This window comes from Anser cygnoides, chromosome 1 (assembly GCF_040182565.1).
Source record: "Anser cygnoides isolate HZ-2024a breed goose chromosome 1, Taihu_goose_T2T_genome, whole genome shotgun sequence".
Taxonomy (NCBI): Eukaryota; Metazoa; Chordata; class Aves; order Anseriformes; family Anatidae; genus Anser; species Anser cygnoides.
This window is the reverse complement of record NC_089873.1, coordinates 131,888,422-131,902,970: the sequence shown is the minus strand read 5'-3', so window position 1 is coordinate 131,902,970 and position 14,549 is coordinate 131,888,422. Positions and strand designations below refer to the sequence as shown.

The following is a 14,549-nucleotide window of genomic DNA, read 5'->3' as shown; positions in this document are numbered from 1 at the left end:
AGACCCTCCCCATCTAGTAGCAGACCTATGTCTTCTTTGGTTCTCCTTTTTCTGTTCACATATCTAAAAAAACCTTTTTTATTGTCTCCCACAGACATGGCCAGCTTCAACTCCAGTTGGGCTTTGGCCATATGAATTTTCTCCCTACAAACACGAACAGCATCCCTGTATTCCTTCCTCATCGCCTGACCCTCCTTCCAGCAGACGTACACTTTCTTTTTTCGACTAAGCTCCGGTAGAAGTTCCCTGGTCAGCCAGGCCGGCCTTCTGCCCTGCTTGCCTGACTTCCAATATTTTGGAATCGCCTGATCTTGCGCTTTTAGGAGGCAGTGCTTAAAGATTGACCAGCACTGGTGGACGCCAATGCCTTCAAAAGCAGTTTCCCAGGGGACCTTGCTGACTAGTTCCCTGAGCAGCCTGAAGTCTGCTTTCCCCATATCCAGGGCTGAAGTTTTGGTGGCAGTTTTCCTTCTGTCACCATAAATTCTAAACTCAACCACTTCATGGTCACTATGACCAAGACGGCCGCCAATTGCCACGTCTCTCACAAGACCCTCTCTGTTCTCCAGAAACAGATCTAGGGGAGCATCTTTCCTAATTGGCTCTCTTAGCGCCTGCACCAAGAAGTTATCATCTAGGTGCTTTATGAACCTCCTGGACTTGCTCGTGTCAACTGTGTAGTGATCCCAGTTGAAGTCCAACAAGTTGAAATCCCCCATTAGGACAAGGGGAGTTGATCTCAAGGCATCTCTTAGTTCTGCAAAGAATAATTCATCAGCGTTGTCATCCTGGCCAGGTGGTCTGTAATAGACTCCCACAACAACATCACCTTTATTTGTTCGTCCCTTAATCCTTACCCAGAGGCTCTCAACTTTGCCATCGCCAACTTGAAGTTCCACACAGTCCAGCCCATGCTTCATATACATCGCCACCCCGCCACCTCGCCTACCTTGCCTGTCCCTCTTGAAGAGCCTGTAACCATCTATTGCAACACACCAGCCACAGGACTCATCCCACCGGGTTTCACTTATGCCAATGATGTCGTAGCTGCGGGACTGGGCCAAGACTTCTAGCTCCTCCATTTTATTCCTCATACTGCGTGCATTTGTGTAGAAGCACTTCAAATGCGCCTCCCTACACGCAGCACCTTGTGTAGCCAACTGAAGGGCCTCACTAGCACACAGTCCCTCTGATTCTAGCACACCATCCCTTAGCTCATCACCAGTATGCCTGGTTTTATCCCCTTCCCCCTTCAACTCTAGTTTAAAGCCCTGTCTATCAGCCCTGCCAACTCCTGAGCAAAAATCCTTACCCCTCTCTGAGAGAGGCGCATCCCATCTGGTGCCAGCAGGCCCGGTGTCGTGTAGACCTTCCCGTGATCGAGAAACCCGAAATTCTGCTGGTTGCACCAGTCCTGAAGCTACATGTTAATGTGATGAGTCTGTTTGTCAGCATCGATCCCCCCTATCGGAAGGACAGAGGCAAACACAACCTGTGCCCCTGATCCTTTAAGTAGTCGCCCCAAAGCCCTAAAGTCCCTTTTGATCGCTCTCGGATTTCTTGTTGTTACCTCGTCATTACCAGCCTGAAAGACCAGTAGTGGGTAGAACTCACAGCCCTGTACACGCCGCTTGCACCTTGGTTGTCTCCAATTTGGAAACCAGATATTAGGATATCACTTCCTCTAATCAAGAGCTAGAGAAGAGTAGCAAAGCCAAAGAACTTCTTCGTGCCTTTGGTATCAGAGAACTCACAACCTGAGGCAGGCTGGGCCTTCCTCCAAAGAGGAAACCGTATGTCTCCATCGACTCAGTATGCAGATCAGGCACTTGCTTCAGGAGGACTGCTTCACGAGATAGCAGAAATCCAGGTATTCTGGATCTCGTTCCAAATTCTGCTTTACTTCTGCAACTGGAAAAGCAGCACTGACTACAGAAGAAAAACCTTTCTTGTTTTATGTGTTCTCAGACATGCCCATACTGCATCTAGATCTTGGTCAGAGACACAGCCTCTCTTATTACAAAAGGACACGAAACACTCACCACTTCAGCCAGGCATGGTTGGGTTGGTGATGGACAAATAAAATGTACTGCAATCTCTCCTCTATCATGAGACTGGAGTACAAGTAGCACTAAGCAGAGCTAATGGAGGGATTTCTCCACCCCTCTCATTTCTTCCACATCCCTCTGATAGGCCTGAGCCAATGTAGTTGCCATAGTTGCCTACTTACTTAATATGTTGTTTCACCTGTCTCTTCCATTTCTCTCTCCCTTTAATCTCTCACTATATGCTGAAACTGCTAGATCATTCAGAGAAGGGTTGATACTTATTTTGTTTGTAACACCTAGTACTCTGAGGTGCTAAATAGCATCTGTAGGCACTTTCAAGAAGCAAGCAATGCCTTGCCTTTTGAGCAATTGCTGTGGCAGTATTAATAAATATTTCCCCCGCTTTACAAAATGATGATTACAAAGCAAATGCAATTCACTCCACAATGCGAATGGTGGTAAATCAAAGCAAGAAGTGATGTTCTGGGCTATCTGGTTCCTCTGCAGACCTTGTGTTAGCTTTTATCTGTTTGTTATTATCTACGCTTGTTTTGTTCAGGTCTCAGCATCTGCTACGTCCCCACACAAGCACTCATTAAGCTCTTCCTCCCACAATATTTTAAGTAAAGACTTGTCTTCCAGAGCTTTCTCAAGGTTGTAGCTCAGATAAATGCAAAATATCGGACAAAGCTGAAAACTGTGCTCTCATCTTAACTCTGACAGTTTTTATCAAGGTCTTCCAGGTCAGTAGAATTCAGAGCTTCTTTTTCTTTGCCAAATTTAGGAGCTGGTCACTATTCCTTATAACCAATTACTACTCATCAGCTAGGTCTTATCTCTGAGGCAGTGGCAGTTGATATGAATGGAATTAATCTAAGTTATGCCCCTTGGGCCTTATCCCTAAAATCTTCAGTGAGAACTTGACAGACCCATTAGTTAACAGTGAAGTCATGGCTTCTTAATATAATTCTGGCTTATTAATTAATGAACCATGTAAATCACATTCAATATAATGATGAGGTAGCCTCAAATTAAATTGGTATGGAGGTCAAGGAAGGAAGGTGAATAAGCTCAAGTGTTTTGTTGCCTTTGACTGGGTATGCTTTCTCTCCTTCTCTTCTTTGACCAGACTAGTTCACACAGCCAGCACTGGCCAACTGACAGGGACATCTCTGTCTACATGTAAATTGATGAATTTCTCCTGACCTCAGAGAGAAGCTTAGAACAACCCCTGGAGCAACCTGAAGAAGTAGTGTTATCAGAAACCACACTGTTCTTCTCTCCAAACAGCAAAGGATTCATTGTATGTCTGGCCACCTGGGGTTGGGGGGATCTGCCAAGTGGGTTTTCTCCTGATGGTTATTGCTCAGCCTAGGGCTGACAATCTGAAAAGCTGTGGAGTTGTACAGATTGTGGTCTTCACCCATACAAAGCAAAAAGGCAATAAGCACATCCATATCAGAGGAGAATAGCATCCTCACATATTGCAGAAGACTCAAATCCAGCAGATCTACCAGAGGATGGCACAAAGTGAGCAACAGGCTCCCTCCCCCCGTTTAACAGACAGAAACTAAAAAATAAAGCCACAGAGGATAAAAATATAAATTAAGAAACACAGATTGTGAATTATCAGGCAAATTACAACAACTGGTAGAGTTTTCACAAGCCCAGCTCAAGAAACTACATGGAGCTCTGAGGTGGTCAGCTGGTGGAGGGCAGCTCTGAGGAGAGGTTGTCCTCCATGCCAGAGCTGCGCTCAAGGGGAAGGCAATACCACTGCAAGGGAGGCTGCCAGCTCCCAAAAAGTCTCCTGCCTGAGAGGCTGCCTGCACCCTGCATCTCAACTTCTTCTGGTAAGAATGGACTGTGAAGTCAAAGAGGGGACATTCCAGGAGCATATGAAGTGAGAGCACCTTCACCAGTCCCAGGTAAAGGTAAGCCATAGTGGAAAGAAGCAGGCATGTAGACAGTTGTGGTATTGATACTTGTTTTCCTTGAATGCATCATCTAACAAACATTTTCCTGGAGTCTGGCTCTTACTCAGTTTTGCTTGGGCACCTTCAGAGGACAAAAATGTAGGTGCTGAGTATGACTCACACCCACCGACGTGATCTCAGTCAGTATCAGAAAACTGCAGCGTAGGCCAAGGAATGGAAGATCACGTCACCTCATCCCATAGGAACGATATCCCCAGGAATGCCATAAAGCCCAGAGAGCTCAGAGCATATCTGAGCTGTCATTAGTTAGGATAGCCTCTGTGTAACGCAATCTTGACTCTTTAATCTCAAGCCATTCACAGGACTATTTCACTAGCATTTTTTTTTCTTTTTTTTTTTTTAATCTTTATTTTTTGGAGAGAAGAGAGCAGAGGTAATTGAATAATAAGACTGGCAGCAAAAACACCAAGTTCTTTAACTGTCTTTGCCAACCTCTTTTGTGACTGACAGCATGTCATGTCACTTTTTTGTCTCAGTTCTCTACTAGTATATGAGGATAACAATAGTCCAAGTGGTTTTGAGAGACTAAATTCAGTAATGTCCAAAGCCAAAGCCCATTGAAGTCAATGGAAAAGCTCTCAATTACCTTGAAGGGCTTCAGGTCAGATCTTGCTTATTCAGCATTATAAGAGGCATTTGAAAACCCTTTAAATAGTGCCATATGTGTGCAAAGGTATTGCTTATTACAGGACCGTAGAACAAACTTTTCAGCTGCTACAAGCACACACGAATAATACCTTTTCTCAGCCTCATTTTTAACAATCTTTGCTCCGTCTGAAAAATCGTTGCAAATTATGTCAATACTTACAATTGTCTTCAACACCCTATCAGACAAAGCATTTATTCTCTTGCCTACAGACTCCTTTTAATCTGCAAGAAATGCAGATCTAGATAGGTCTGAAGGCAATGAAGTAATGCACCATAGCTGTCATTCTTTAACAGTTTATGGTCAGTCTTTGTAAACCTTCATGACAAGTTTCAGTTGATTGACAGCTACTGGGCTAGAGCCCCACAAACAGGTTTTAAAGGTCCAAGACAGACCTAATTTTCTCTAATAAGATTAGATGCCACAGCTCAAGACTGCCCTATGAATAAAAAGCCATCACTTATAATGGTCTGTCTACTTGTTACTCTGCACAGAGACTGACAAAATTCACTGTAGCTCTGGAGTGTAGTCAGTAGTCTCTCAGACCTGTTGAGAGCCTTTATGGTCACAAGGATCAATCTGATATCAAGGTCAAGGTCTCTACTCCATCCAGATAATTGGTCAAGGTCTCTACTCCATCCAGATAATTTGGTACAGAAGCTCTGCAACAGACTCACATACAAGCGACAGAAAGCTCTGGTGCTGGCTGCAATGATGATGTTTCATACTTTTCTGTTTAGGCAAGAGCAGGACAAAATACTGACGAGGCAGTTCACATTGAATAAAACAAAGAGAAGGGAGAAAGATGCCATTTTGAAAGCACTTGGAGATGCCAAGTGTTAAAACTCTGGGCTATGTGAAACTTCTTAAATGAAGTCATTTTTTGAGAGAAATAAATAAATAAATAAAGCAAAATTGGTGATACTAAACTCAATTAGATACAATCATGTTGTTTATTTAGTTATAGACCACAATGAATACATTAAGCTAAACATTTTAGTGTTTTCTATAAAAATATGTGTTGTTTCTTGAACACACAACTTCATAGAAAACTTTACTTAATTTTTATTGGAAAATTTCAAATATGCTTGAAAAGATTTTAAAACATCAAAACAAAATACTTCCTGTTGAAATGAAATGTATTATCCAGAACAGTTTGCTTGTCCCTCTGAATTTTCAAAATGATCGACAAATTAGAAAACAAAACACAAAACACCTTCCACCCAGTTCTAATAAAATAATTTCTTACCACAGTTGTGCCTGAGGGTTTGTAGTCTCCAGCAGTTACAGAGTATAAAAAGAGAGAAAGTGGGAAAGATAAGATTGAAGGGGAACTCCAACCCAATAACACAGACATTTTGCAGGCAGTAAATGCTAAAGTATTATCATAGTAATTGACATCACAAATGCTCCAAGCTAAATGTATTGATTGTCAAGGTCAGCATTTTAGGCAGCAACAGCAGACATCCTTATCCATTAGCCCTGAAATATTGATTTCAGTCAGGAAAATAAAAGCCAGGAAAAGGAAAATACTTGAGCAATAAAATGATCTTTCTCTATCTTTGTCTTCCAGACATGAGAACAGACACCCTGTTCAGAGCATGTCTGCATTTATAGAATTGCTGAAGACTCGCATGAATTTCCCATTCCTCAATCTATTCAACATACATTTGTATTTGAAATGGCTAAAAAAAATAAAAATAATAAAATAAAAGACTACTCCAAATGCAGAATCAAGAAAATAGACAAGGGCATAGCTTTGGCTTTATCTTGCTTGACAGAGGAGGGTGTATCGCAAAACCACAAGTTCTTTTGCTAATATTATCATAGAAGTTACAAAGAAAATGCTTTGTAAATGAAACCTGGTAAGTGTCAAATGCTTAATTATATAGCAAATACCAACCATTAAGAAAGTGTCCCAAGGCTAGAAACATTCTTTAAAATTGCTTTCTCAGCAATTGTTGCCTCAGCTTTTTAAACTGTATTACTTAAAATGAAAAACAGCACGATTAAACACAATGAACTAGTTTTAGAAATCTGGACAGAAGTGAAAAAAATAATCCCAAGCACTTAACTCATAGCATGCACTTTTTAAAGACAAATAATTGTCCGTGTGTTCTTTGGCTATGTGTGTCACTAAATGTTGTTCAACACTACCTCGTATCATTTGGTGAAACCCTGTTGTAAAAAGGTACCTTATGAAGCTGACTATTGTGATTTTCTAAATTCGTATCTATAAGGCAAAGGTAAACACAATTCTCAGAACAGCAGACACTCCAGGGCTATGATCATTTTTTCTTTAATAAACATTCTAGTTCCCTGCTAGAAATAATTGTCTTTGTGCTTTTTTTCTGTCACACAGCAAATTTTCATGAGGAATGTAGCAAAGCAATCGGTGTATGCATATGGATGTAGTGGCCAAAGGCAGGCAGACAAATTACACTAAGTACATCTGAAGAAGCAGCTGCCGTCTGCAAGAATGAAACCATGCAGCAAGAGCTGCAGTGGCCATAACTACAGTAAGAAGTGCACAAATGGAAAGTGATTGGAGCACATAACATGGAGCACATAACAAAAGACAGCATAGCTGGAAACAAAAATGTTGCTTTCAACTTTGAGGGTATGGTTAGAAAAGATAGCACCTTAAGTGTTTATAGAAAGTAACAATGAGATGGACTTTTTGGTTAGGGCATTTATGACTGAACTATTGATGGGACCAAAACAATATACGCATGACTTGTCTTCTTTTTACTCTAACCAAGTCAAAAAAAACTAGTCCTGCTTCCACATGTTTATGTACCATTGCACTACAGCTTGGAAACTTTAATTATAATGGGAGGTAATGAATCTTACATTTATGTTGTCTCTTTCTTCCTGTAAGTTTCCATTATATATCAGCAGACTGCTATGCAGATATAGCTATTTCCTAGAGACAAACATGACAGCTCGGTATAACCACAACCTGGGCAGCAGTAGAGGGATGAAATTTTGGCCAACAACACCAGGGAAAAGTGCCATGGGAACCACTAGATTTACACAGAGGAAACACATTGTTAATATGAATGACCAATGCAATAAAAACCTGAAATATATTCCTTTATCTGTTTATTCCCTTGGGAAAGTGGAGGAGTGAAGCCACTCACTTAGACATGCATAAGCAGTTCTAGGGCTCCCAGTCTATCCTAAGCACTTTATTTAGAGAGAAGGTAGGAAGGCAAGAGGGAAGGAAGGGAGAAGTACAGGAGAAATAACTAAATTCTCTTTTTACAGAAGAATTAGAGCTTCAACATAACGGTGGAAATGAAATAAACTGAAGATGATGTCTACATGGATGGGCACAAGCAGCACAACATCTGCTCCACCTGTGCTCCAAGGCAGACAGGTAGAAGGCAGGAATGGTCTGTGCAGTCCTAATGCCTACACATGTACCTAGCTGGCTTCTGAAGAAAGAGAAGCTCCTACGTGCTACAGTGATTATGTAATCTCTATTATGTACTGATTTTCAGTGCAACTCACAGGACTCAGTAAGAAGAAGAAGTCAGGCCTGCTGCTTGTACGTAGGGTCAGTGGTTCCTATCTTCCCTTTTCTCAAATGGTTTTAAATGAGATGAAGCTATCTACAGTTATCGTTATGTTTCCAATTTCATACTGCCTACCATGGGCCAAATAGCCCTGTGAAAATCATCCAGTCTGCTCTCACACCAGTTTTACAACAAAGACATGAGCCGATTTTATTTATAGTTTCCAGACATACGTATTCATAGAAGAAAGAAAAATTTTATTCACTGTATAGAAATAGAATTACTAACAGACAGAACCTAGCCACCCTCTTTTATTAATTTACCTGTCAGACATCAGGTTTCACAGTTCAGCTCAGGTGGAAAAAATCTTCAGAGACAATTCTCGAGTTTTTCTTTGTCTTCAGAAAAACTTTAGGAGAATTTTCTATCACTTCTCATTTCTCAGAGAGTCAGCCTAGATAAACAACAAAACCATCTGCAGTATTTGCAAGTGAGACAAGTGACAAATGATTAAACATTTAATGCCTTTAAATTAGAGCAATTTCCTTCAATAAGAGAGAACATTCATTTCCCTGGAGCTCAAAAAAAAAAAAAAAAAAGCTCAACTTTATCAATATTATAAATGTATTCTACCTCTAACTGACTGCAAGGTAACTAGAATTAGTGGAGCCCATAGCCTGATTTCATCAGGTACATATTAAACCAACATTTCAAGGACAGAAGCAGGCAAATTGATTAATTTTGTGCTGTTTCCTAAGCAAGTGCACGAGAAACACATCACAGTAGGCTGAAAATCGCAGAAATTTTCACTACTATGCAGAAAAATCAGAGTCCTTGTTGGCTCAAGCTTCACAGAGGCTTACAGCTGTTTTGCCCTTTTGCTCTCATGTTTTGCTCTAAACCAAATGTTATCCAACAGTCTGAACCTCTTTTGTGTATAAAAACAAATGAGAAAAAATGACTTGAAGCAGAGTGACTGACAAGAACTGGGACTGAGCTAATGAAAAGCTAATACACAGTCTACATAGCTGCAGGTTGTTCTGCACACTGGGTGGACTGTGAAGAACTAACATCCTTGGAGAAAGACTCCAGGGGAGATTCAAGGACACATAAGGAATATGCAAGTATTGGAGGAAGGAACTGCGCAGGAGGCGCTCCTGGTAACCACAGATCTCTTTAGAGATGCGAGTACAAGAACAAAATATTCTAGGCTGGTGGCAGGTCTCCTGTCTACTGAAAGAGAAGTATTTTTCAGTCAGTTCTTGCCAAGACCTAGATTTTGATGTTAGCACTCAAGTATAATATATGTCCTCTATAAATATGAGGAAATGTCTGGGTCTTTTTGGCAGTTACGGTGGACATTGAGCTCTCTTTTCTGGTTTATAAAACTGCTAAGCACAGATTCAAAAAACAACACACAAATAGGAAAAGAAAACATTTTCAGATATACATACCACGTATGTACAATGTCAGCAATTCAGACACATTTACAGCACTTTATATTATAGATAGATTCCAAGCTCTCATTACCTAGATCAGACACTGGTGAGGTTGAGTCTACATGAGTAAAGTTTAATCCAATTCTTTTAAGGGACCAGCTCATGCTATGACAGCACCTAAGGAGCAATTTAATCATAACCATTCTGTTATTCAGAGAAAACAGCCCTTTCCTGCCAGCAAACATAAAAACAAACAAACATTGTGGATGCTGCATGAGCAGTTCTCTCTCCTTTTCAAAAGTGTCATCTATCAGACAGATCCAGGAACAACTAAACACTCTGAATACCCTCATCCACTACTTCTTTCACAGATAAAACATAAAATGTAAAACAGAAAGATGCAAACAATCAAAAATGTACTTGAAGTACTGGAAGACAATTTATGTAGTCATAGGAATTTCTCTGCTGACCGACTCAGACTGACCTAAACAATTTATTTCCACAAACATAAGGTCACTGCACATCAAACACATACTACAGTTGCAGGAGCTAGGCCAGTTCTTTCTACGTTGGCCTTTTGCATCAATCCCATTATCTTTCCAGCAGATCAGCTCTGCATGAGATGAGTACTTGTGCATTACCTTGTGTCCTTGTCCGCCCTCCCTGACAAACTAGAATCTCACAGTCTCTCAGAGTATTTATGTTTATTAATACATCCTGGATTGCCTCTCTTTTGTTTTGCACCTATGATACTCCCACAGAAAACGTGTTAGTAGGAAAACCCCTTTTGTGAATTCACTAATTCCAATCTTCATTCCTTAGAAAAAGAGAAAGCCACAGAAACAAAGATATAAATTATACTATATTAGGGGTTTTATGGTGCAATACTGATCCATAAATTCACGGTTCTCCATGTCAAATTTAATTTTAAAAATATTATTGAATATTTTGTTAAGTACTGCACTATAGATATTTGCATAGAAATATTGAAAAATTGTGATCTGTCCCCACATAAAAATTGTGACATCTTGTGTGACAAATTAGGAAGATGCTTTAATATCAACAGCATAAGCTATAGCACTTGACCTAGAATCCATCTAAGTAAATAGAATGACTGCGTAGGATTTATCTGGCTGTTAGTTTGGACTTCAACCCAGCTGACTAGCAGTCAAATCATGACAGTGTTATTTATGGTGTCTGTACTATATTATCAGTTTAAACCAACTTTATATAAGATGATGGTAACTTTTTTATTTATTCTAATATAAATAAAGGTACATACCTGATCACAGTGCTTTATGTAGCTTTTAGAGTAGCACTAATATTGAGTTCTGTTCATTCTACTATTTTAAACAAAATCTTTTTGTTGTTGTTGTTTTTATGTCCATTTTCAATCTGCAGACAAGATTCTGGAACACGGTCTTCTTCTCTCAGCACAGCACCATTGACAAAATCTGCCCACTCACCAGTTTTGCTTCAAAACACTCAGAATTCATGGTATAACAAATTGCATCTATGAATTCACAGGGATCCCTGCAGTTCCTGGAATCCCCTGAGCAAGAAGACAGGTGAAATATTAAAAAAAAAAAAAAAAAGGAGAAGAAAACCAAAATGTTCTGCAAAGAAAGGCTTGGGGCCAGATTTATATAGGGTCTCAAGCACTGTGATAATGAATGGCATATCTAGCGCAAGGGCACCTGGCCCGAGGAGCAGAAGACTCAGTCTTGAGTCAGATGTTTATTGTTTTACACAACATGAGGAACATGCGGTGTCTAGGAACATGACTCAGCTGTAAAGATTGTGTTAACTGTTTTTAGTTAGATTTCCTTTTTCAAAACAATTTCTTTGCATGTAGGTGCAAAGGTTGTCTTCTTTCTAATGGAGCGGAAGCATATCTCACTTGGAAATGCATGAAACTTAATATTTCTGAACATCACAAATGAGCTAGGTTTCAATACTAATTAAGTGGGAAGACCTCAGCACAAGTTTATAGTGGCAGTCTTGTTCTCGTTATCTAATACGGCCCACTCAATTTTAGGGTATGTCTCCAGGGATAGAGAAGGAGTTCTCAAAACCAAGCTATTCATAACATGCCTGCTACCACCATACACATCTCTGTACTTGAAGGTGTTGGTTATTGATATGTTTAAGGCAACTTACCAAATGTCAGAGCAAGAAGCCAAGGAATAAAGCCTTTCGGGGTTCTTTGACACTGTTCTGAGTGAGATGTCTGTCACAGCCTCTCTATTGCAGGGCAAAGTGAGACAGAGCATATTGGTAAAGGTAGGAGATCACTGGGGAAGTTTGATGATCATACAGTTCACGAATCTATTAAAGACAAGTAAATCATCTGTAAGTCTGAAGCGTGCTGAAATGCTTTGAATTAAGGACATCTTAAATAGATTTGATTATCAGGAATATTTTTGACATTATTTAAAATTTCTTTCAAGAAAAAAAAAAGTATTTGCAAACAGATGATAATTAACTTTATTTTAAGCAACATCTTAGTCCACTGCTTCAGGTTCTGACCTCCTAAAGCACATGAACTAACAACTCCACAGCAGAAGTGTTTCTCAGCTGTGCCTGGAGGTTGCTGTGGTCCAGAGCAGTAAAGCAACTACCTACCCAAACTACCAGGCACTGGTCCAGTCTGCAGAATACCCCTGATATATGTAAACCAGATTCCCTTCAGAGGGAACTGAACCAGAACCTCAACTCCAGATATGTATTAACATGTAGACTACTGCAGCCCCTGGTGGGGACAACGAGGTCTGAACCAAGAAGTAAGCTGCATCACCACAAGAGCTCGTTGCATTTACCAAACATGCATGTGTCTAAGAAAGGTCTCAAACAATCAAGAACTTCCATGACCCTCCTGCAGTGGCTCTCACACCTTACAAAGGACCAAGTGCTGCATGTGCTTCGCATTTGCTGTTAATTGGCAGTCCTTACGTCATCTCTGCTGCTCCTTCTCTCCCCAAGGACTAATGTGGCTATATACCCTCTCCTGTCTTTATCTATTCTGCCTTCTGTTGTTCTCCCCCCGTGATGAAACTTCCAGTCCCAGCAGGCTGTTAACCTCCCTTCAGGCAGCGAGAGGATTGACAATCAATGCCGCTAAGTAAATAAACAATAAATTCAGTGATAAAGCAATGCTCCCAAACCACCATACAGAGGTGTTGTTATGCTAGCCCTCTCCTTACCCACCACAGCAGGCAGTGCAGAGGACCAATTTTAATCCTAGTTTTGGCATAGAGACATGTGCATCCCATACCCTGACTCACTTCTACAGTGCCACGTCCCTTGTTAGTGCAAACATCAATGTTCCTTGCCAGCAGTCTGCTTTTAAATTTGAAGACAGCTCATAAAGGTAGAAATAAGGGTTTCTGAGCCATTGTTTCTTGCAAATCTCTCTGGAAAAGCAGTAGGATTTTGAGGAAAAAAAGAAGTAAAGATTCTAAAATCATTTGTCTCAACAACAGATTAGAAGTATGTCAGCAGCTCATAATAAAAGAGAATTAGGTCTCCCAGAGAGCATTTTTTAAAAGTAATTAATTTTATTCAGAAGAGTCAATTCAAGAGAGTTACAGAAAATTCATAAGATTTTGTCCTCATGGCACAGGAGGTTAGAAGAGAAAAGACACCTGCCTTATTACATTTTAGTCTCTAGAGGCAGTTCACAAAATTATTAATTATACAAATACATTAATCAGGAGAGTTCCGTGTCTTCTCTGACTTCACATGACCATTCTCATGTGCCAAAAATGTCATTTTTTTTCACAAACAGAACCACCAGCAGTATGTGTAAGTGCTTTTATTAGAGATAACAAGACCTCAGAAGTGAGGAAAAGATGGACAAGTGAAATGAAATAGCCAGGAGTGCTCACGTCAGTCGTGCTCATTCTCATACATGCCTTCCCACGCTTTTGGCAACATGTTTGAAAACTGAAACTTGAAGGCATCTAGCGATATCTAGTATTCATCTAAACTAAACAAACAACAGCAGAGAGCGCAGCCTCTCCTCCTCTTCCCTTAGATTAATTTAATTTATTGCATCCTTTCACAGATAAGCAACAGCTAACGTGCAGCCAGCCGTCATTATCAAGGCTTGTTTTGTTTTCTTATGGTTTGGGCTAAGAAAAGTGTTTAGGCCTGAAATGAGACTTCCTTTATTTTCCGTAGGAGTGAGTGAGAATGAGGCACGTTCCTCACGTCTTGCAAGAATGGCTGAGATGGAGACCCTCGGCCCTAGGTGCAGAGTCCAACGCAGCCCCTCTTCTGCCAGCTGGCTGGGCAGCCCAGAGCTGCTGCCCTCATGTCCCCTCCTGTCCTGGGGCAGAGGCAAATTGGATCCTGGGCTGCATTTGCAGGGGAATTACCAGTGGAGACAGGAAAGTGATCGTCCCACTCTACTCAACACTTGTTGGGAGGGCCACGAGGATGATCAAAGGGCTGGAGAACCTGCCCTATGAGGAGAAACTGAAGGAGACAGGTCTTTTCACTCTGTAGAAAATAAGGCTCTGTGGGGACCTCATCACAATATTCAGTACTTAAAGGGTGGCTACAAAGAGGCAAAGGGCCTCTGTTCACAAGGAGCATGGAATAAGAATAATAAACCAGCATCACAAGCTAATGTGAAGAACAGTTCTTAACAACACTGTTGCTTTATTATCGATATCCACAACTGCCTTCTTCCACTTTAGGTTTGTCCCCCTAAGTGCCCTACCTTGTTCAGTGGTCTCATTTCATGGAGCTGCCCTCTCCTTGCTCCTTGCCTCTCGCCTCAGCACACCTGCAGACTCGCTGGGCGATGCTCCCTCCTTCCCCAGAGGCAATGCCAATGCCATCATTTCCACAAGAACTTTTTGTTTCATTTCCATGACTTCCTTGTCTTGATG

The 14,549-nt window shown here is 40.8% G+C and overlaps 1 long non-coding RNA gene across 4 annotated transcripts in view; it reads right to left on the bottom strand.

The window, feature by feature from the left end:
* LOC106042564 (uncharacterized) overlaps positions 1-13,034 on the bottom strand; it is a 69,367-nt gene extending 56,333 nt beyond the window's left edge. Inside the window, exons 1-3 of one of the 4 annotated variants that reach the window (XR_010826331.1) lie at positions 11,812-13,034; positions 10,934-11,203; positions 8,536-8,666 (exon numbers count right to left, since the gene is read on the bottom strand). This is a non-coding gene — a long non-coding RNA (uncharacterized lncRNA). Of the gene's footprint in view, positions 1-8,535; positions 8,667-9,742; positions 9,829-10,933; positions 11,480-11,811 lie in introns of those variants that run through there. The other 3 variants (XR_010826334.1, XR_010826329.1, XR_010826333.1) reach the window with 3 other exon arrangements.
* Positions 13,035-14,549: the final 1,515 nt, after the last annotated feature.